Consider the following 23067-nt stretch of genomic DNA (forward strand, 5'->3'; position numbering starts at 1 on the left):
TAATTTGACTACGAAGTCAATAGAGATATCCTCCTAAGCGCTAAATAGTACTAGTAGCGGTCTTAATAGCCCTAGGTACTAGATATTAGTATCCTTATTCGTATAGTAAGCGCGGTAGGTACGTATATAGCTCTTAACGAATCGTATAATACCTAGCTAGGTATAGTTACGAGCTACTAATTTTTACGTCTTCTCGTCTCCTAAGTAGCTAGCTACTATATAGTCGTAGAAAGCCTATACGATACGAGTACGTACCGGGATTTCACCTTTATCTAGATTGACTTCTAACTCCGGAAGAACGAATAGGCTATAACTACTATATATATTCTTAATATATATTATGCCTCCGACTAGGACTATATAACGGTTACCGATACGGTGCTTCCTTAGTAAGGTGTATAGTTCATCTCGTTTTAGCTATTAAACGGCTTCCTTAGCCTCTAGTTACGTATAGAGTTCTCGAATAGCGGTCGTAAGCGGAGTTATAACGTTATTAGTATATACTAATAATACTCTAGTAGACGATAGGTTTAGGATACGATCTAGGCCTAGTAATACCTAATACTACTATTAGTTTCGTAGATTATCTAGGTCTCTAGGCTTTAGTAAGTCCTATAAACCTCGGGTTAAGCTGTCTAGCTTAGTACCTTAAACTCCTAGCCTATAGACGATCTTAAAGAAGAACTACGAGAGAAACTCGGCCTAGTAAGCTTATCTACGGTTCAATTACTTCGTGCTTATAAACTATTCGAGGTTCTTATAATCGGAGTATATAAGCGTCGGCTTGTCCTTAGATTCCGGGTCTAGTAGATTCTTATAATCGTCGGTACCGTATTCGTTAATAGTTAGCTCCGGTCGCTATTCCTCGAAAGCTTATATAATAACTAGGAGCTCCTTATCGTAGATGTCGTAGTTATATTACTAGGGATCTATCTTCCTAGATATATAAGCGATAGGATATAATACTCCTCGCTCGTTACGTTATAAGAGTACTACTACTATTACGTAATCTAAGGCATCTGTTTCTAGAATAGTCTCTCGCCCTAGCTAGAAGTGTTTTAAGGTAGGTATATCGATAAATACTTACTTTAATACCTCGAACGCCTATTAATATACTAGAGACTAGTCCTATAGGACATTCTTCCTCGTAAGCTTCGTTATAGGTAAGTAGATCTTACTAAAATCCTTAATAAACCTACGGTTATTGAATAGGTATAGTATATATATATACGGAAGTTAGGATACGTAATAGGGAAGGAGGAAGGACTAATATAGTATACGAAGGTATATAGTAGAATAGTATTTAGTACTAAAGGTGTCTCTACTATCGGTATAGAGACTACGTCTCTTATACCTATATAGAGGGATATTACTCTAGTCCTAGTTCTGTTTTACTACGCCTTATCGGTTTTATCTATGTCTTATCCTACGACGGTAGTTCCTCCGTTAGTCTCGTACTAACTAGCTAAGCGACTTTAGGTCCTCTAAGTCGCTCCTACTATTCGTACGGTATCTCGGTAGTATTACCGTACTATTATCTCGACTAGCTTAGTATATACTAAGTTAGTCTTAATACCGTACGATATACCTACTAACCTATATTCGTAATAACGGTAGAAGTTAGTAAACCCTATAAACGATAAGATGTCGGTAATATTTACGGGTATAGGCTAATTCTTAACGTATTTAATCTTAGCTAGGTCAATCTTAGTGCCCTTATTTGTGATAATAACACCTAGATAAGTAGTCTCGTGTCTAAAGAACTCGCATTTATTAATATCTAACTAGAGCCCGGCGGTATCTAGCTTTTATAGAACCTTTAGGATATATTAGATATGCTCTTCTCTTGTCTTACTAAAGACAAGTACGTTATTAAGGTAACATAACACGAAGTCATCTAGAAACTCCCTTAGTATATCGTTTATAAATAACTAAAACGTTCCTAGTGTATTATATAGTCTAAAAGGCATAACTACGTACTTAAACTACCTATATCTAGTACTAAAGGCCGTTTTCTACTAGTCTCCTACTATAATACGGATGCGATTAAACGTAGCGATAACATCTAGCTTAGTAAACTATTACGCGCTAGTAATACGATCTAAGGTCTCTTAAAATAGTGGAATCGGGTAGCGACTCTTTGTCGTAAGCGCGTTTAGAGCTCTATAGTCTACGTATACTCGTAGCCCTCTACCCGACTTTTTAACTATTAGAATAGGTACTACTACTAGTAATACGCTTCTCTAAATGAAACCTTTCTTAAGTTAGTCGTCGATCCACTTCTTAATCACCTCGTTCTCTCGTATAGAGAAGGAGTATAGTCTTCGGAATAGCGGTATCTAACTATTCTTTAGCTTAATCTTATAGTCTACGCTAGGCCGTCGCGGTAGGACCTTGTCTACTTCCTTACGGCTGAATAGCCTAGCTATTTCCCTAAACTCTACTAGTAACAAAGGGATAGGATCCTAGTCTTTATCCTTACCGTTTATAAAACGTTAATAGTCGTTAGCTAATATAGTAGAGGCGTTAAGTTACCGCTAGGTATAGTCACCCCGGGGCTCCTCCTATCTATCTATATTTTCTTAAGTATTAGTATCTACTGACATCGCCGCGCTACCTCCTAGTACTAGCTTCGCTCTTATACTAAAAGCCTTTAGTATATACGCGGATAGCGGGTCTCGCGCGACTTACTTATTAGGATTTTCTCTCGGGTTAAACATCTATATTATATATACTTTATAGCCCTTCCTCCGGCTTATACGCCGAAGTACTTCTACATTAATAGGCTTGATATCGATCTCCGGCTTAGTCTCGACCTTTAGTTCTTTCTTCGTTCGACGCGCTAGGCGCTTAAGTATTTCAACCCTATCGGCGGGTAGTAGCTAGCGGACGTAGTAAGACGGTTCCGGTTTATAGTAGGTATCGACGGTATGTCGTATTACTACCTTCGTTATATACGTCTCCTATACTACTATAGGTTCGTCTTTATCCTCTACGTAGGGTTTAGCGTAATTAGATAGAGCTTAAGGTCGCGAACTCTCTAGTACTAGTATCTCGGTCTAAAGAACGCCTCTTAGTATAATACCCTTATCGTTAATAGACTATACGTATACTAGTTCAGTTCCGAGTATATAGCTCTATCGATAATATAGTGAGATGAGAGTTATAGTTCCTAACGTATAGTAGAACGTAGGTTGATACTCGTCGTACTAGGGACGGCCGAGGACTATATCGTATTCTAGTAATACGTAGTAGCTAGACCTAGTCCCTACGTAGTTACCGATCTGAATCTATGCCGTTATTCTATAAGTAATAAGGTCACTAGTAGACCGGCTATCTACTAATATTAGCCCTAAGGGATTAGGTAGCTATATTATATTAAGGTTATTCTTATACGTAAAGTCGATATTAAAGTACGTAGAGTTAGTACTATTATTATAAAGGGTTTAAGTAGAGATCTTTCTATTTACTATATATAGTATAACTAGATAAGAAGCTATTACCGGATTGTGTTTATCTATAGAGTAGTTTATAGCTAGTAGGGAGTATACCGATATACTCAAAACCTTACCTCCCTTAGGAGGCCTATATTTATGTTTATACTTTTTCTCGTTTTCTCGTAACTCTAACTCGTACGGTCTACTACGTATTACGCTTACGAAGTAGACTAGGCGTTTTCCGCGCCGCCGGTATTATTAGCGTTACTACTATTACTACCGTTACGGCGGTTATTACTTAGGTTATAGCCTAGCGTAAATAGGCGGCGGGCGACATCTCGAAGGGGGTACTAATCGGTGTCGATACGGCGGTGACCTTCTTATTCGCATTTTAAGTACCGATTCTAATCGATATATTCCTAGGCGCGAGTAGTATCTAAAGGTTAGATATACTAAAATGCCTAAGGTCGATTAGCCTACTTAGTCTTAGCGTTCGGGTTAGTGTTATTCCCGCTACTACTCGAAGCCGTATCCTTCTTATCGTCGTTACCCTTAGTAGTCTTCTTATTACCTTAGGTCTTATTACTATTACCGGTCTTACCGTACTTAAGGTCGAACGCCTCAAACTTGTCCTCGTAGTTATATAGCGTAGACACGACTTGCTTAAGGGCTATATTAACTATGTCCTCGTTTATAATACGGTTGTCGTAGCGCGAGTTTAACTTACGGAGTAGGAAGTCCTTCTCGAGTTTCTTTTCCTTCGCGCCGTTATTAAGGTTAACGATATCGGCGTTCTTATAGAAGGATAGGTAGAAGTCACTAAATTTCTCCTTGTCACCCTACTATAGACTATTAAGCTTAGTTATAGCATTAGTATAGGTATTACGGGTACCGTAGCGCCGGGCTAGATCTTCTATTATCTTATCTATAGAAGCGTACTAAGTAGTCGTACCTTCCGTAGACTTAGTAAGACTAGGGATCTTGAAGTCGATATAGGTCTATATACCATTCTTTAAATAGCTCTAGACGTTCTAAAGGGAGTCCTTTATAGTACGGTACTTCGAGGCTTAGAGCTTAGCTTCGGTAGTACGCTACTACTCTTAGAACTTAATATCGTTACTCTTTAGATCGAACTTAGTAGGGGCCTTTAGGTTATAAGAGGACTTAATACTAGTAGTTATATTGGCGTCGTAAGTCGTATATACGGAGATAGGGTTACTATCTAAGTCGGTACTCGGGCGATTCTTCCTACCCTTATAACTACCGTCCTTACGGCTATTCTTACGGCCCTTATTACCGTCGTCCTCGTCGTCTAATAAGTATGATAAATCCGGGTCCGACTTCTTCTTATTAGGCTTACCTCTATTTTACCGACGCTCTAGTGACTCTTTAGACTTAGTTCGCTAAGGTAGTAGGTCTTACTTTTCCTTAGACCGGCTACGGTCTATCTCTTACTTCTTAAGCTTAGTAATACGCTTCTCGGCTACTACGAGCTTAGTCTTAGTCTCTACTAGCTTACTCTCCGCTACCTTATACTACGTACGATATACCTTCTTTATATCTTTAGCCCTCGTAAGCTCGTCTCGGTCGATAATAATAGTATTATTGCGCTTAGCGATCTCCTCCTTTAGTCGCGTAATCTCCTCTTCTAGGGACTATCTAGTCGCCTATTCCGTATCGATCACATCCTCGAGTCGGTCTATCTAGTCCTTAGTATCTTACGCCTTACGGAGGTTAATACGGTTAGCTATATCGAGCGTAGTATTAAGTTTATACGTACGCCGGTAATCGGACTCGATATTATAGAGGATCTTATTAAGATATAGTATCTTAAAGGGAGTCAATAATTAGGAAGTGATCTAGTAGCCTAAGGTATCTATAATAACTTAGCTTATAGAGAGATACCTTCTCTCCCCTTTAGCTTAGATAGACATCTAACATAATCAACATATTAGTTCCTAATATATTACTATATACTCGTACTATTAGTTAGTTAAAGATTGATCTCTTACTCTACTCTACTACTATCTACCCGTACCTATTTAACAGATCTTATAGATCTACTAGGGATAGTTATTAACCGTCTTCTTAAACTTGTCTATGTTTAACCCGTTTAACGAGTCGAAGGCTTCCTAGAAGTTGTCGATAGTAACCCTCCTCTTCCTCGGTACCTTAGTACCCTTATCTTCTATCTTATCCTCGATAAACTCCGCCCTATATAGATTAGCTAAGTTCAGCTCTATCTCGACCTCCTCTTCCTTAATCGCCTTAAGTTAGTCGAACACCTTCTTATAATACTTACGGTACTAGTTATTCTCGTCGAGGAGCCTATTTACGATATCCTCTTCACGTCCTTAAGTCTATATCGCCGGGTTTAGGCTATCGTTATCGGATAGATCGGATAGTAGGGTAAAGAAGGATAATCTGTTAAGGGACGCGCGATGAACGCGTCTATTAGTGTTCTCTATACTTACGCCTAGTACGCCGGTACCGGTCTGTCTCGCTATTATTACTATATTAGCTATAATCTACTTTAAGATACGACTTAGCGAGTACGATACCTAATCTTAGTACTTCCTTATATACTATCGCGGTTTCTCTATAATCTCCCGAATATAGCTTCTCGTATCTCTCTATACGTTAGTAATAATCTATTCGAATTGTTATAAGTAGGTATAAGTACGTAGTCGGGTAAGTTATAAGTCGAATAGATGTTCTATCTAAGGGAGGCGTAGAGGGCGCGAGAGTTATATACGGGCGCTAAGCCGCTAGTCGGATTAGTTAGCGGGCGCGAGGTCTAGGTACGTACCCGCGGGTTTAAGTAAATATACGCCGGTACGGTAATACTTATTAGCGTTATACTATACGATAGTTAGCTAGGTAAGCGTACTATATATAGTTAGACTATTATATTAGCTATAGTTCCCTATTCTACCTCCGTAGGTTTACTACTATATTGTCGTCCTCGTTACCCTCGCCCTCGCCTTCGCTATCCTATCGCGGGGCCGGCGTCGCTAGCGTAGCTACCGGTAAGGGCGCGCTACCTCTATAAGGGCGGAATATCGTCGTACCGAGGCGCGTCTATCCGAGGCCCTAGGCCCGGGAGTCGGTAAGCGCTAGTCGACCCGCTCCGTATATTAAGCGTCTATTACTATTTAGCCGCCTCTTCTTACTCCTATATATAACCGGCTAGAAGCCGTCGGCGTCGACTCTTAGATAATATCGTACTATCGCTATTACTATTCCTCCTCTTTCCTAGCGTATACCTAGGCGCGCTCCTACCGCCTATTCCGCTACCTAACTCTTTACTCTATATCTACCTATCTACGCCTTATAGTCTCCGCCGTAGTTAGCCTACTTACTTATCTTAGTTTAGGGATATTCGCGGGTATTATATACCTTTAAGTAGTAGCCGTAGTAGGTTTCCTACTAATAATGCTTTATAGTATACCCGAATCCCTAGTACCGGAAGTACTAGGTTACTATATAGGTATAGTCGTACTTTTTAACGTAGTAGTACGAGTAGGCTAGGACTAGTCCCTTCTCTATAGCCTAGATTCTCTAACTATTATACTTAAACGCTAGTACAAGCGACGAGTATTTCCGCTCTATTCGTTCCGGCTTCTTTAGCTAGTACGCCCGGGTAATAACGAGGCCTAGGATAGTAGCCTAGTTGTCCTTTACGATCGCCTCTCCTATCGCTACTAGGCTAGTATCTACTAGGAAGGTATCTACTCGGACACCGTATATAAGGGCCTAGTATACTAGCGTAACCGGCGCTACGCTATTCGCGTTTAGTACCTCGACCGCCTAGGCTACGCTCTATAGTAGCGTCGGTCTCCCCGCTATAGTTACGAACGTATAGCGTACGTCTCTACTATTTAGCTTCTAGGCTATAATAATGTCTTATTTACTAGCCTAGCGTGTCTACTCTACGAGGCGTTAGTACGATAGTACCGCTACCCGCTCTCTTTCTTTAGGGTTGTCTATATATATCGTAACCTTACGCTAAACTAGCCTAACGCGGTATATTAGTTACTCTACGGCTACTATAGCCGCTTAGGTATATATCGCCGGCCTAGCTCTTCCTAGCGCCTAGATCTCCTATAGGAGGTCCGCGTTCGTCACTTCCTTTACTAGCGCTAGCGCCTTTATCACCCGTAGTAGCTCCTAGATCGCTTTAGCTAAGCTCTCGAGGAGGCTACGGATCGCGCGTTCGTAGAGTAGATTAGCGCTCGCGAGGGTAGCTATAATTTCGTATATAATCGCGGTATATTCTACCGTATCTATACCGTGTTTTATATACTAGTTCTTCTAGTTAGTAGCTTATAGTTATTCTAGTCGTTATAGTAGATAGTCTCCGTATTCCGTTTCTCCCGGGCGCGTCGTCGCTCTACGCGTCCCCCTTCGTTCGCCGCCCTTCGAGGGCGCTCTTTACTTTTACGACGCTATTACCCCTTTGTTTATTATCCTATATAAGTAAGTGTTTCCCTACTAATAGGCCTTGGGTTACTATATAGGTATCGAATAAGATAGTAGTAAGGGCGGGAGTATTACGGTTTACCTTTATATAGACGTACTTCGGTATTACGTAACCTCGTACCCTAGCGCGCCCGGACCCTAGATTCGGGCCCGATCTTATCTTACGCTTCTCGCGACTTCTTACTTCTCTTCTTTATAGAACTTATTCGATTCTAAGGTATTAATACGTTTACGCCCTATCTTACGCCTTATCCGTACTATTAAGTTCTACTACCCTTAGATTACCGAGCCGTACGATTATAGACTATATATCGCCGCTACGACCGCGTACGACCGAGACTTAAATAGCCGTAGGTACTAATACGACTATCGGACTAGACAAATTATCCTTTATCCTAAAACTTAAACTAAACCCTCTTACGAAGGCGTTCCTCCGAGAAGCCCGATAAAAGTACTTAGCGTAGCGTAGTAAGAGGTAGAAGACGAGTCGTAGTAGGATCCGGATTTCGACGATACCGTAGATATAGAACGACTACGTAATATAGCGTAAGAGATATAGAACGAGACTTAGGGTCGCGGAGATACTAAGTAGGCTCGTTAGTAAGAGGAAGAACGTTAGCGCTAGAAGTACTAAGAGCTACTACGTAATAAGTATAACCGACGTTAGTCTAAGAAGGAAACTCGACTCCGTATAGGTAGAGAGGATAAGACCTTATAATAGGGTATACGTACGTAGAAGGAGAAATATCTTAGCTACCGCTATACGATACCGATTAACTTTATCTAGAAGGGCAAAGAGGTAGAATATAGGCTACGGTATAACCCTAACGAGTTCTAGATCGCTATAGCCGAGGAGCTTTCTCGCTCGGTTACTAAGAACCTAGAAGCCTAGCTAGATATCCTAGACGAATACTATCTCGCCTACCTCGGTCTTAAGGAGGTACGGGAGGTATTAACTATTTAGAAGAGTCGGCTATAGGCTAAGGCTAATCGGTATAAGGATAAGTTAGTATCGCTCTAAGTAATACTCGACGAGCTTAGGGGCGATAAGGACTTAGCGGCTAAGATCGCTTACCTAAAGAAGTTAGGTAAGAAGGCGGCCGCTAAGATTAAGAACTTACGTAGTTATTATATAGATCTAGCTAGCGAACTCGAAGCGACCTAGACTAAGTTAGCTACTAAGTAGAGCTTAGGTAAGCGTACTACCGCGTTTATTACGGATCTATAAGCCTAGCTAAAGGAGTCTTTATATAATTCTGTCTACGCGGAGGGGCCGGGGCGGCTAGGATTCGTTATACTTTTCCTAGGCCCTTAGCTTATTATCGTTAGCCGTTATCTTGCTATTACTAGGTTAGTTATTAGCTTAGCTATTAATAGGTTAGTTACTACTAGCTAGGTTCCTATATCGTATCCCCGTTTATAGAGATTTAGGTGTCCCTCGCGAGCTGCCTAATGCTTGCGAGTTAGGCTTAGGATCTAGTCTCTATGTCGCTATACTTTAGCTACGGCTAAGGTTAGAAGTTACCTAAATAGGCAATTTACCTCCGCGGCTCCGTAATTTTAGGGTCCTATCGGATAGGAGGTAGATTCCTATTTTCTAGTCGCTTTCCGTAGCAATTACGCGGCCGCTAGTATAGGCGCGCTACTCTTATTCTCGTTAGGTAATAGCCTTAATAGGCGCTTTCGAATAGTACGTCGTACGAGGCCCTTAGTTAAGTACTAGTCTTAATTAGATAGATAGGTTTATTAGGCGGTATCGTAAGCTTAAGGTTCGTATAATACCTAGATACGATTGTTAGCAAGCCCTAATAGAAGATCTAGACGTTATCGAGAGGTAGTTCTTATTTATATATAATATAAAGGAGAAGTATAGTATCCTTAACTAGGACACCTATAACTTCGACGAGATAGGGTTTATAATAGGTACTATTACGTCTTAGAGCGTCGTTACGGGTTTAGAAAGGCGTAGTAGAAAGAGGAAGGTCGTTTAATAGGGTAATAGAGAATAGGTAATAGTGATTAAGACTATCTATATAGACGGAATAGCGTACCTACCCTACGTTATTCTTATAGGTAAATAGTATATTAGTACCTAGTACTAAGACGGCGACTTAGGTCTAGACTAGACAGTCGGGCTAATAGAGAACGGCTAGACTAATAATCAGTTCGGTATACGGTAGCTAGAGCATTTCTAGAAGTATACTATAGCTCGTACGACTAGGGTATAGAGACTACTTATTGTCGATAGCTACGAGAGCTATAACTCGAAGGCATTCTAGAATCTATATAAGGAATACAAGATCTTGGCCCTATATATGCCATCGTACGCCTCGTACTTACTCTAGCTATTAGATATAGGTTGCTATTCGCCTTTAAAGAAGGTATACGGTACTTAGCTCTCGGGCTTAGTACGCTAGCGTATTACTTATATCGATAAAGTAGAGTTCCTACGCGCCTTCCGGGTAGCCTATGACGCTATATTTAGATAGAAGAACATCCTATCGAGCTTTAGAGGCGCTAGTTTAGTTCTATTCAATCTATAGGTAGTAATAGACAAGCTTAATATTAAGCTACGTACACTAACCCCTCTAGCTCCGGACTCTACCCCTTAGGAGTCGAAGATACTACGAACTACAAAAGAATTCGACTCTTAATCGACACTAGTAACGACCAAAATACGTGCCCGGGTAGGTTCATCGCTAAACTCGTTATAGGAAGGGGTATATTAGCTTATAAAAGGGAGTAGAAAGATAGCGTATTAGATAGCTCTTATATAAAGCGAGATTAGTAAGCTACGTAAGTCTAACGAGGCCCTTATATAGCAAAAAGCACGAAAGCGCAAGTATATTTAGTCTAGAGGGTCTCTAACCTTCGATAAGGCGTCGTAATTAATACCTCTAGAGGATACTAGGAGGTAGGAAGTAAGTAGAGAGTCGCTAGATAGTATTCGGCTAGTACTAAGGCTACGACGCTATAAGCAATATAGCGAGTCGTGTCACGGCCCTAGGCATAGTAAATGTCTAGCTAGTACGTAGGTCACGTGACCGCGCGTACTAGCGTAGTACCTCGGCTTATATATAGCCTCGGCGTACCTTACGCTCCTCTTTCCTACGTACCTAGCTACTTTATATCAACACGACTATAAACCGTTACACTTAGCTAGGTCTCTATATCTATAGAAGAGCTACGACGGGATCTATAAGAGCGTAGATCATTAATTATAACCGTAATAAGAGATTACGGCGTACGATAAAAAACGCGCGACTCGGTATAAGAGACTACTATAGGCTAAGTAGTACCTAATATAGTACGACCCTAAGGATAGCGAGGCTCGCTACTAGCTATACGACTAGTAGTATAGCACGAGGCTATATTTAATATATAGACTTAAGGATAAACGTAAGAGTAGTAGTAGACTACCGACGACGCTATATAGTAGAAACTCGAGAACTTATAGCGCCTAGTTACTAACCTACCTAGTAAGTTCAACTTATACGACCTTCTAAACGACGACGAGATCTAAGACGAGAACGGCGTTACTATAGCGGTAGTCGACTACGACGACGACGGCGCGACCGAGGAAGGTAAGGGCGAGGATATATAATAAGTCGCGAAAACCCTCCGAATTCCCGTAAACGACCTCCTTTAACTCGATATCGACTAGCTCGTCAAGCTCCTAGTAGAGCCCGAGACCGCCGCGGCTATCTACTTTATCCTACGACGCGCCGAGTAAGAGTATAGGAACGTAATATAGATAGCGACTATCCTCTACGAGTAGTTAGGCAAAGTAGGGTAAGAGCCTAGGAGATAGAAGAGTTACGACTAATAGATACGTAATAAATACGACACCCTAGTTAAGGAACTCGATAACCTAAAGGCCCGACCTGAGGTATTATCGAATATAGTAATGTCCGTAGAGATCAGTATATTTACTACGAAGAACGATACCCTAAAGAAGTAAGCTAAGGAGGTACTTTAGTAGTCATCTAATAATAACTCGAAGATTAAGACCCTCGAATTCAATCTCGATACGTATAAGATAGAAGCTCAAACCTACTAGAACGACATTAAGTAGCTTAACAAGTCATAGTAGACTTAGGTAGATAATCTTAAGAAGTAACTCGAAGACCGCTAAGGCCGCTCTCGAGTACGATCCTTACTATTAAATAGGTACGAGTTACGTACTAGTAGAAGACGGCGGATTATACGAAAGACAAAGAAGGACCTAATAGGATAGCGTATATCTATATATAAAATCGCTAGTATTAGTATAGGTAGATACTAGGTGTCTAGATATTTGCTAGCCTATAGGCTAGTAAACCCTAGTTACGTAATCTAGTTATATAACATACCTATACCTATATAATTGTCCTACGGCCTATATATTCTTAACACTCCTACTTAGGCTATATAGTCTCCTATAATCCCTTTACGTAAGCTAGAGCTACCTTATAAAGTTTTAGAACTACTAGCTATTAAGGGGCTTTGTTAACCTATTAGTAGCTATGTCCTTTATATAGTAGTAGTCTACTACAATCTTCTTCTACTACTAGAGATGTCTAATATAGTTATATATAACATTAATATACTTTGACCTTTTATATATATAGGCATCTTTAACAAGTATTAAAGCGGCTTAGTTGTTACCTATAAGCTTGACTAGCCTTAGCTCGTTAATAGTGCCCTTACTTACCCTTATACTCGGCTAGAAAGAGCTCTTTCCTACTAGTTCTAGGCACCCCATTTCCCTAAGGACAGTAGCAAGAAATTGTAACTACTTTGCGGCTACGTTTATAGCTATAAACTTAGCTTCTATTGTTAATGTTATAATAGACTTCTACTTCCTACTTATCTAGGGCATAGGTAATCTATAAAGGAACTATACGTATCCTAGAATTGAGACTCTATCCACTTTGTCTATAGCGTAGTCAGAGTCCGAGTATCCCTAGAGATTGCCCCCTCCCTTTCTATATATAAGACCTAGGTCTAGGTACGACCGTAGGTATCGGGAGAGCTTCTTTAAAGCCTTAATATACTACTACGAGGGATTAGTAACATATAAGCTAATTCTTCTAAGGGGGAATACTAAGTCTAGCCTTGTTATTGTCATTAGCTATATCTAGGTACTATTATGGCTCTAGTAATCCTGTTTGTTACACCTCTTATCTATAGGTGCCGTAGGCACTAAGTGCTCGTAGCTCTCTATAGGTAAGTAGGTTGGCGTAGCCTTCTCTCTAGCTATGTTCATCTTAGCTAAGTTAGCGTGGACATAGTGTCCTTAATCAAGCTTTAAAGTGCCTTAGGACCTGTCTCTTATAATCCTTATTCTAAGGATCTTCGTAGGTTTACTAAGATCTTTAATCTTAAATACTTTTCTAAGCTCAGCCTTAAACCACTAAACATCTAATAGCTTCGGAGCTATAATAGGTATGTTATCTATATAGGTAAGGACTATAAGGTCTCTATCCGTATAGATAAGTAGGTATAGATCTACCTAGGACTAGGTAAGTCTAATCTTCTCTAGCTTCGTAATATAGAGCTTGTTCTAGTCTCTAGCTACTTGCTTAAGCCTATAAAGGCTTCGTAGGACCTTAAACACTATGTTTAGAGGTGCTTCTGTTAGGGCGAGAGCCTGGCCTATAAGATATAAGGGTGAAAGCGAGAATGTAGGTACGAAGTGTAGATACAAAAGGGTATAGTATAATTGCTACACAAAACGAAAGACGAAGAAAGTAAGAGAGGCCTAGGGAAGGCTAGATATTTATACGCGACCCTCGCGAGTACGTGTCCCCGTATTAATAGGGCTAACCCGTACGAAGCCGCGCTTAGTAGCTTTACTCAAAACCTTATTCTAACCTGCCCTACGTTCCGAGTCTTCTACGTGCTTCTTCTAGGGTCTAGCGTAGTCGCGGGTGCTCGCGGGAGTGCCGTAAGTTATATAGTTACGAGCCGAAGTGAATCTATTAAGGTTTGGTTAAGGGGTAAATTTAGAGGGCTAGGTCCCGTAGTAAATATTACGGGGCATATAATTCTTAGCGCTTATATACTAAGCTAGACTGTTACTTCTTAACGACTTCTAAGCACTCTAAGGCTCTTCTGTCCCTACCTTCTATATACTCTATAGGGAGACTATAATAGTAGCCCCCCCGAATAAAGCTAAGTTCCTACGAAGCCGTAGCAGTTCTATATATCGAGGATGTTTAGCTTTAGTACTAGGCCTAGGCCTAATATTATAGTCGATACACTATTAGTAAGCCCCGTCGAAGAGCTTAGATTCGAAGAGCCTGCCGATATTGACTTCTAGGCCGTCTACGCGGGCGTAGTATTCTTCGATTACTTAACGATTAAAGATGATATGTTGAATAGGTTCCTATAAGGTATCCTACTTAGGGCAACCTTGCTATTCGACTTTATACTTGATTAGCGGTAGTCCTTTAACGTCGTTAGGCTCTACGCGGATTCCCCGGATCTTACGGACGGTATAGTCGTTTAAAGGTAGGTTAATAGGCTCGTCGACTTCTACTTTATCGGGAGGACCTAGTATATCTTAGTTTTAGTTCGGGAATAGGTCCTTAGCCGACGGCCGAAGGCGTACGGGATAGAAGACGTCGTAGATCTTTATGTTCGTAGGAAGAGCTAGACGGTAGGCGTATAAACTAATACGCTCGGTGATCTTAAAAGGACCTAGGTTCTTCTAGTTCAGCTTCTTAGAGGGGCGGTCCGTCTTAATATTCTTAGAGTTAAGGTAGACTATATCGCCTACTTAGTAGTCGGGAGCTAGCTAGCGACGACGATTGGCTTGATCCTCGTAGATTGCTTATACGTACACTATCTCGTCGTGAACTTCTTTATAGATCTATAAGAGTATAGTAGCGAACTCGTCTACTACTTGCTCGTTTACGTCTTTAGTAGGCGGGAGAGGTTCTTCTAGTTCTATACCTATACGAGGGTAGTAACCTCTCGTAGTATAGAAGGGAGAGTAGCTAGTAGTCTCCGAGTCCTAGTTACGAGTAGCGAACTCTACCGTAGGGATATACTAAGGCCAATCCTTCTAGTAGTAGTCGACGAAGTAACGAAGGACCTACTCGAGGATAGCGTTCGTAGTTTCGGTCTAGCCGTCGGTCTGTAGCTAAAAACTGGTCGAGAGGTTATACTTAATGCCTAGGATAGTATATAGACGCTTCTAGAAGTACGAGATGAACTAGGTGCCTCTATTAGAGGTGATGCTATCCGGGAGGCCTTAAAAGCGCTAGACGAATTCGTAGAATAAGCGAGTAGTCTCCTTTACGGTTATACTCTAGTACGGGATTATGTACCGGTCCTTAGAGTAACGGTCTACGATTACTAGAAGGGCCTTTACTTTTACGCCGCTAAAGGTCTTACCGTAAGGAAGATCGGTAATAAAGTCTATAGTAATGTACTTCTACGGACGATTAGGAGCCGGGAGAGGGTATAAGAGACCGTAGGGGCGGTAGCGATTAGCTTTAGCTCTTCGGTAAGTAGCGTAGTTTAGTACGTAGCGGCGGACGTCCTTCTAGGAATACGGCTACTAGTAATACCTAGCGAGGAGCTTATAGGTCTTAGCTACGCCTAGGTAACCCCTAGAGGCGGAGTCGTAGATAATTTGAAGAATCTTAGCTCGGATATTAGAGCCTTCGGGCTACGGTACGTAAAGCTTCTTACGGAAGTAGACGACACCTTCCTAGAGCTCGTACTCGGATAGCGAGAAGCCCGGGAATGTCCTCGCGCTAGATTCAAGGGCCTGAACTAACTCTTAGGCGTCTATATCGGTATTATACGCTATTCGTACTCGTACTATAATGCCTTCGGGCTACTCCTTATTATTAAACCCCTTAAAGTCTAATTCGGATAAGCCGTCGGTCGTTACTAAGCCCTCTTTATCGTCGTTCAAGTCCTTAGTATCCGAGGCGTATTCTTTAGGCTCGGATTTATCGTCACTCTCGTTAAGGTAGGTAGGAGCGAGTACGAGAGTAGTAAAGGAAGCGGCGAGCGTAGGCTAGCCGTTCGATAGGTACTCTCGAAGCTCGGAAGAGAGGTTATACTCTTTAATAACTTATTACTCTACGATTTGCCGGCCCCCTCTTCGATTAACTAGAGAGTTACTAGGGCGGCGGGTAAGGGCGTCGGCTATCGAGTTGGCTTTACCGGGCGTATACAAGATTATAAAGTTGAACCGGGAGAGGAACTCGCTCTAGCGGGCCTAGCGACGATTAAGTAGCTTGCTCTTTATAAAGTAGACGAGGTTCTTATAGTCGGAGCTTACTTAGACGGGTATAGTAGAGCCTTCGAGCTCGGGGCGCTACTCTTCGAAAGCTTTAACGATAGCGAGAAGCTCCTTATCGTAGATCTCGTAGTTATACTCCGTAGCGGTCATCTTCTTAGAGAGGAAGGCGATAGGTAACTAGGGGGATTTAGGCGAGCGGCGTTATAGTAGGACACCGCCTACTACGCCGTCGGATACGTCGGTCTCTATACGGGTCTCTAGTTCGAAATCGAAGTGCTATAGAAGCGGGTTCTTAATAAACTTCGCTTTAAGCAAGTTAAAAGCCTCCTAGTATTCGTCGGTCTAGGCGAACTTCTTACCCTTACGCGTAAGCTTCGTTAAAGGGCGTACTACGCCCGAAAATACGTAGATAAAGCGGCGGTAGAAGTTAGTAAAGCCTAGGAAACCCTAGACCTCTTTAACGTTCGTAGAAGCATCCTATTCGACGATAGCGTCGATCTTCTCTTAGTCTATCTTAATGCCGTCTACGGTAATAATTAAACTAAGGAACTTGACTTCGGTCTTCTTAAACTCGTACTTGTCGATATCGAGCTATAAGCCGGCGTCTACGAGCTTCTAAAGGACCTTATAGACGTGCTCGTAGTGCTCCTCCTTAGTCTCGCTATAGACTAGGATGTCGTCGATGTAGGTAGTATAGAACTGATCGAGGAACTCCTAAAGGATATTATTAATAAAGTTCTAGAAGGTACTAGGCCCGTTATAAACGCCGAAGGGCATAACGAGCGACTCGAACAGCCCGTAGCGAGTACGGAAGGCTATAAGAAACTCTCTTGTTCCAATCTCACTCTTATAGACACTAGCGTACTAGGCGAGTCTTTTATAGACTATAAACTCGCAATCTCTCTTAACCTCGAACCCTAGGAACTAAAGTACCCTTGTACCCTTAAACTCTTTAACGGCACGGAGACTACTACTAGTAAGATTACTTATGTTATATACACGTTAATCACCCTCGGAGGCAAGCGTATATCGATCACTAGCTTCCTTACGTCCCTACCGTATTAGAAGTTTATCCTCGGCCTCTCCTAGTTTAGACGATACCGACCTATTATCGACTAGACTTCCCTTACTATTAGCTTCCCTCTAGAAGTTCCTCCGGTACCTCCGCCTTCTCCGCCGCCTTAGCGAGGTCCTAAGTATACTAAGATCTTCTAGGTAAACGCCGCTACCTTTACTACTACTACTAAGTAGCCTAAAGCTTAAGTCTTCGCCGCCTCTCTCCGCGATATCGACATCGCCCTCGAGAAGCTCGATAAGAAGCGTATACCTACCGACCCTACTACGAAGGTCCCTCCTTAGGCACACTATATCCTCTACGTATTCGATACTAAAGCCGTAGACGAGCTACCTCCTTATCGCCCTTACGACTATAAGATTGAGCTAGAAGAAGGTATATAGACACCGTTCGGACCGCTATATTCTATGTCCCGAGAAGAGCTTATCGTCCTTAAGAGATACCTCGAAGAGAACCTAAAGAAGGGGTTTATTCAAGCGAGCCGTTCTTAGATACCTAGAGAACGTAACGCGGCGACATTATTAGTAGGTAGTCGCGCGCTCGTAGACAGTTAGGATATAGGCACCGTTACGCCTCCCCCGAACCTAGATAATATAACTTTATAAATAGCGAACGGCGGTATACTACCGCTACCTAAGCCTAAGGGCAAAAGTAAGTAGCGTATATCTCTTTTCCCCGACCTCTCCTCTTTTCCTTAGAGTTAGATATAGGACGACAACCGGCGGGTTATAGTAGACACCGGTGTCGCGCTATAATAAGAGTTTAATAAAGCTTACTAGAAGGCCTTCGAGCGAGAAGAAGGTAGTAAGATTAACTTTATAGAACTGTTCGAGTTTAAGCTTAAAGAGAACCTAGGCGGCGACCTAGACGAGGTATATCTATTACTCGACGAGGCAGAACACATTCTCGCATCCGAATACTAGAATGTTACCCTAGATAACCTTACGACCCTTACATCCTAATACCCGAAGACTACCTACGACTTCGTACTATAAGTAGTTAATACGGCGATTACTAAGGGTAGACAACTCGATATAATAGAGCGAGCTAACGACCTCTAGAACACCTAGTACACTACGCTATATACCGAATACGACCGCGTCTATAAGATGCTACGAAGTAAAGAGCTTATTATATAGAAAATAGTAGTAGATCTTAAGAGTAAGAAGGATTACGACCTAGCTAAGTTATAAGAGCTAGAGAAGAAATATAAGGAAGCTAATAACCTATATAAGTAGTTTAGCGAGATCTACGAGAAGGAGAAGAAGAAGGTATAAGATGCTAAGGCGAATAACTAGGCCCTATAACAAGAAGTCGATAACCTAAAGGCTCGGCTTAAGGTAGGAGATACTATATAGAACGGAGGTAGGGGCCGCTTAGGCCGCCGACCCTCTCGTTCCCGCCTACGCGAGACCTTACTCGAGTAGCTATTACGTAGGTATCGCGAAGCTACTAGTAGAGGTGGCGGTAGCGGTAGTAGTAATAACAATAGAGACGACGATAACCGTAGTAATAATAGCCGAGGACGGGATAACGACCGTCCGCGACTAGGACCTAATAATAATAGTCGTGACTCGAGAATACGTAATACCCGTACCTAGATACTACTAGTTAACCTTCTAGAACGTCTCTTAACTATTAACCGCACCCTTACTTACGGTATAGAGATCGGTAAGGGTATGCCTAACCCTAAGTACTTTAAGAACGATAACGACCCTAATTTCGATAGCTAGTATAGTAGTGTTCTCCTAAAGCTAACTATAGTAACCTTCCGTACTAAGGTAGATAGTCTACGCTTTATATATAGGTAGACGTAAGGTAATCCTTAGCGAAGTATTAAGCCGAGGATCCCTATACCTAGACAGTAGTCCTTTAACGAGTTTAAGACTAGAGAAGAGTTATTAGATTAGATAATACGCTAATATAGTATACGTAATAAAGGAACTAAGGCTATAGTTAATATTGCTACCTATAAGTAAGAATAAGGCGAAACCTTTATAGCCTTCTATACCCGCTACTCGAAGTTACGCGCCTAGATATTATAGACCGATAAGACCGAGCTTATACTGTTTCGTAACCGACTAAACCGTAAGTACTTTATTAAGACCTTCTACGACCGCGAAGTCGACCGCCGCCTAGATAGTATATAAGACGTTATCGAGGAGTATACTATACTAGACGAGAGCTTCTACGAGATAGATCGACTATACCCGTAGAAGGAGCGCCCCCGTAGTAATAGTAACTCGAACGGTAATAGCGGCTAGAATAACTAGAATAACGGTAACGTAGTTACTAGTACCGCTACCGGTATAGTAGGTGCCTTAGTATAGCGCCTACTATAGTACGCTAGTACTAAGAAGAAGGAGGATCTACCGACATATCTATAGAACCTACCTACGCTTAACCGTAAGTAGCGCGAAGACCTTAAGAAGTAGGGTAAGTACTACCGCTACCGTATAGGTTCTTACGTATCGACTAACCCTAAATACCTAATATATAGGTACGATAGCGACTATCGCCTACCGCGTCTACGTAATACTACGCCGAATCCGAACGTAAACCTTAGTTCCCTAGCCGCCGATCCGTAGTAGGGAAATAGCACGACCGCTACCTAAGCGTAGTAGATAGCGGTCACCCGAACTTCCTAGGATAGAAAGAGTATAAGATTAAGAGACACGGAATGTAAGAGACGGTAATAGACTATAGTAAGGAGCTTAAGATATCGGTATACGCACTAGATAAGTAATAGCTAGCTATATACCCTTATATAGTATTACCCGTAATAATATAGTATAGAAAGGCTCGAGGCCTTATAGATTCTACTTTACCTCTCTCTTTCTTAACTAGAAATTTATACGTAAATATATATACCCCTAATCCCTTTGACGTAAAGCCGACGACTAATACTAGGAGATAGAACGGCCACTACGCGGCAGATTATATACGCGGCCCTTATAGACGTAGTTATCGGCGATTATTACGAGTAAATGTTATACTACGTTACCGACCTCGAATACGATATTATCTTTAGCCTACCGTAGCTTATAGCGTATAACCTAAATATCTTCTAGGAGATAGGCGAGGTGATATTCAGATCGGATTACTACTTTAGTCACTGTCTATAGAATAAGACATCGATAATAGTATAATCCCTAAACTACCGCGAGAAGAAGAAGTAGGCACTAGTACGGTACGGACTAGAGCCCTTTACTAGAGAAGTAGCGAGCTTTATAGTAGGAGGGGCAGAGCTAAACGTCTTATTATATAACCTAGAAGACATAGACGATAAAGAAGTAGACTACTAGGGCGTTTCTTAACGCGCGTAGGGGATGTACGCGTACCGGCCTAGGGCTAAGTACTTCTATATTATGCCTACTAGGCGTAAGAGGGACGGCGGAGAGCTTAAGCTAAGTGTAATAGCTACTAATAATCTAGACCAATTCTTAAACAAGTAGTTCAATCATAACCCGAAGGAGAAGTTACCGCCGATATACTACGATATTACGGACGCTTTCTTAGCTAAGGATTATAAATGACTCCTACCTTACCGACTAGGCGTAGATCATAAGATTTATATTAAGCCTAATAGTCTATAAGAGCCACTATACCGTAAGCCCTACGGCCTAGCTAAGAAGGAGAACGAGGTAGTTAAGAAATAGCTAGACGAGCAAATATCTAAAGGGAAGGTACGGAAAGTAGGGTAAAAGACGAGCTAGTCTCCTATACTAGTGCTAGTAGTACGTAAGCCTAGAGGTAGGCTACGTGTTTATATCGACTATAGAGGATTGAATACGATCACTATTAAGAACCGGTATCCGATTCCCTTAATATAAGAGACGCTTAACCGTATATACGGTAAGAAGTACTTTACGAAGCTAGACATTATAGTAGGCTTTAATAAGTTACGGATAGCGAAAGGGCACGAGTAGTTAACGGCGTTTACGATACGATACGGTATCTACGAGTATCTAGTGTTACTATTCGGCTTGTATAACGGACTAGTATCGTTCTAATTATATATTAATAAGGTCTTATAAGAACACCTAGACGACTTTATGTCGGCCTACCTAGATAACGTACTTATCTTTAGTAACACCTTAGAGGAGTATATTGAACACGTATAGAAGGTTCTTACTAAGCTACGCAATATAGGACTTATACTAGACATCGACAAAAGCGAATTCTACTAATAGAAGGTAAAGTATCTTAGGCTAATTATAACCCCTAACGGTATCGAGATAGACCCCGAGAAACTCGAATATATTCAGACATAGGAAGCTCCTAAGAACCTAAAGGATGCCTAGGCCTTCCTTAGATTCACTAACTTCTATAGGCGGTTTATCGAAGCATTTTCGCGTATAGCTACTCCTCTTATAAACCTGACTAAGTCGGACGGACTAAGCAATTATAAGAACAGAAGGATTTAATAGTCACTAGATTGCTAACGAGCCTTTGACAATTTGAAAGCTACGTTTAGTAAAGCCGGCATACTCGTACATTACGTACTAGGTAGGGAAATAGTAGTAGAGACAGATTCTTTAGATTTTATAAACGCCGGCGTACTTTCGTAGTATAACGAGAATAGTATACTACATCCTATAGCCTTCTACTCGAAGAAGTTAAGTCTATAGGAGTGTAATTATAAAATCTATAATAAGGAACTATTAGCTATTATCAAGGCTTTTAAGGAATAGAGACCCGAGCTCGCCTACGAGGTAGATAATAAGGACTTATAGCTAGTCAAGATTTATACCGACTATAAGAACCTAGAATACTTTATAAAGACAAAGTAGCTTAATCGGCGACAAGCGCGTTAGGCTAAGTTCTTGTTATAGTTTAACTTTAAGATAATATACCGTCTAGGACTTTCAGGTATAAAGCTAGACAGCCTAACGAGACGTAGCTAGGACCTTCCGTAAGGGGTAGACGACCCTCGGAACTAGTATTAGCATTAGACATTACTACCTCCTAAGCGATTGCTTAAGATCGCCTTACTATAGGTAATAGTAGAAGATACGCCGGAAGAAGAGGAACTAGTATAGCTAAACCCTAAAGCTGAAGAGTTTATACCTATAGAACGAGATACGCCTACTAAATAACCGGCGACGCGTAAAAGTGAACAACCGGCGACGCGTAAAAGTTAGCGGGAAACCGAACTCGAGTATTAAATATCGACGGCGTATATAACCGATAACGAGCTTAAGACCGCGATTAAGGACCTATAGAAAGACCGCACTCCTATACTACTATAGAGAGCGAAGATTTACCTAGTATACTATAAAGTAGATAGCGACCTACTATATATTCGAAATCAATACGACGGCTAGAGCTTATAGGTACTAAATGACTAAGCCTTATAGACTAGGATAATCAAGATAAACTATAACGCTCTAGTAGTAGGCTATCTAGGACGAGGTTGTACTTATTAACTCGTAGCACGTAAATTCTACTAGCCTAGATTAGCGAGATCCGTACGTAGATATACCGCGAATTGCCGTACCTACCGTATAACAAAATCTCTATACTCCTAGCTACTAGGATTATTATAGCCACTTCCTATTCTAGATCGGCCTTAGAAACACATTATAGTCGACTTCGTTATCGGACTCCTAGATAGCACTCTTAACGGTATAGTCTATAACAATATTATAACCGTTACTAATAGGCTTACTAAGGAAGTCGAGCTGATCCCTATTAGCGCGATAATAGTATAGAATATAGTAAGGCTTTTCCTTAAATATGTGTTCTATTAGCGCGGGTTTCCTAACACTATTACATTAGACCGTAGCAAGTAGTAGGTTACTACCTTCTAGAAGAAACTCTATAAG

The sequence above is a fragment of the Fulvia fulva genome, chromosome 2 (genome assembly GCF_020509005.1).
Source record: "Fulvia fulva chromosome 2, complete sequence".
Classification (NCBI taxonomy): Eukaryota; Fungi; Ascomycota; class Dothideomycetes; order Mycosphaerellales; family Mycosphaerellaceae; genus Fulvia; species Fulvia fulva.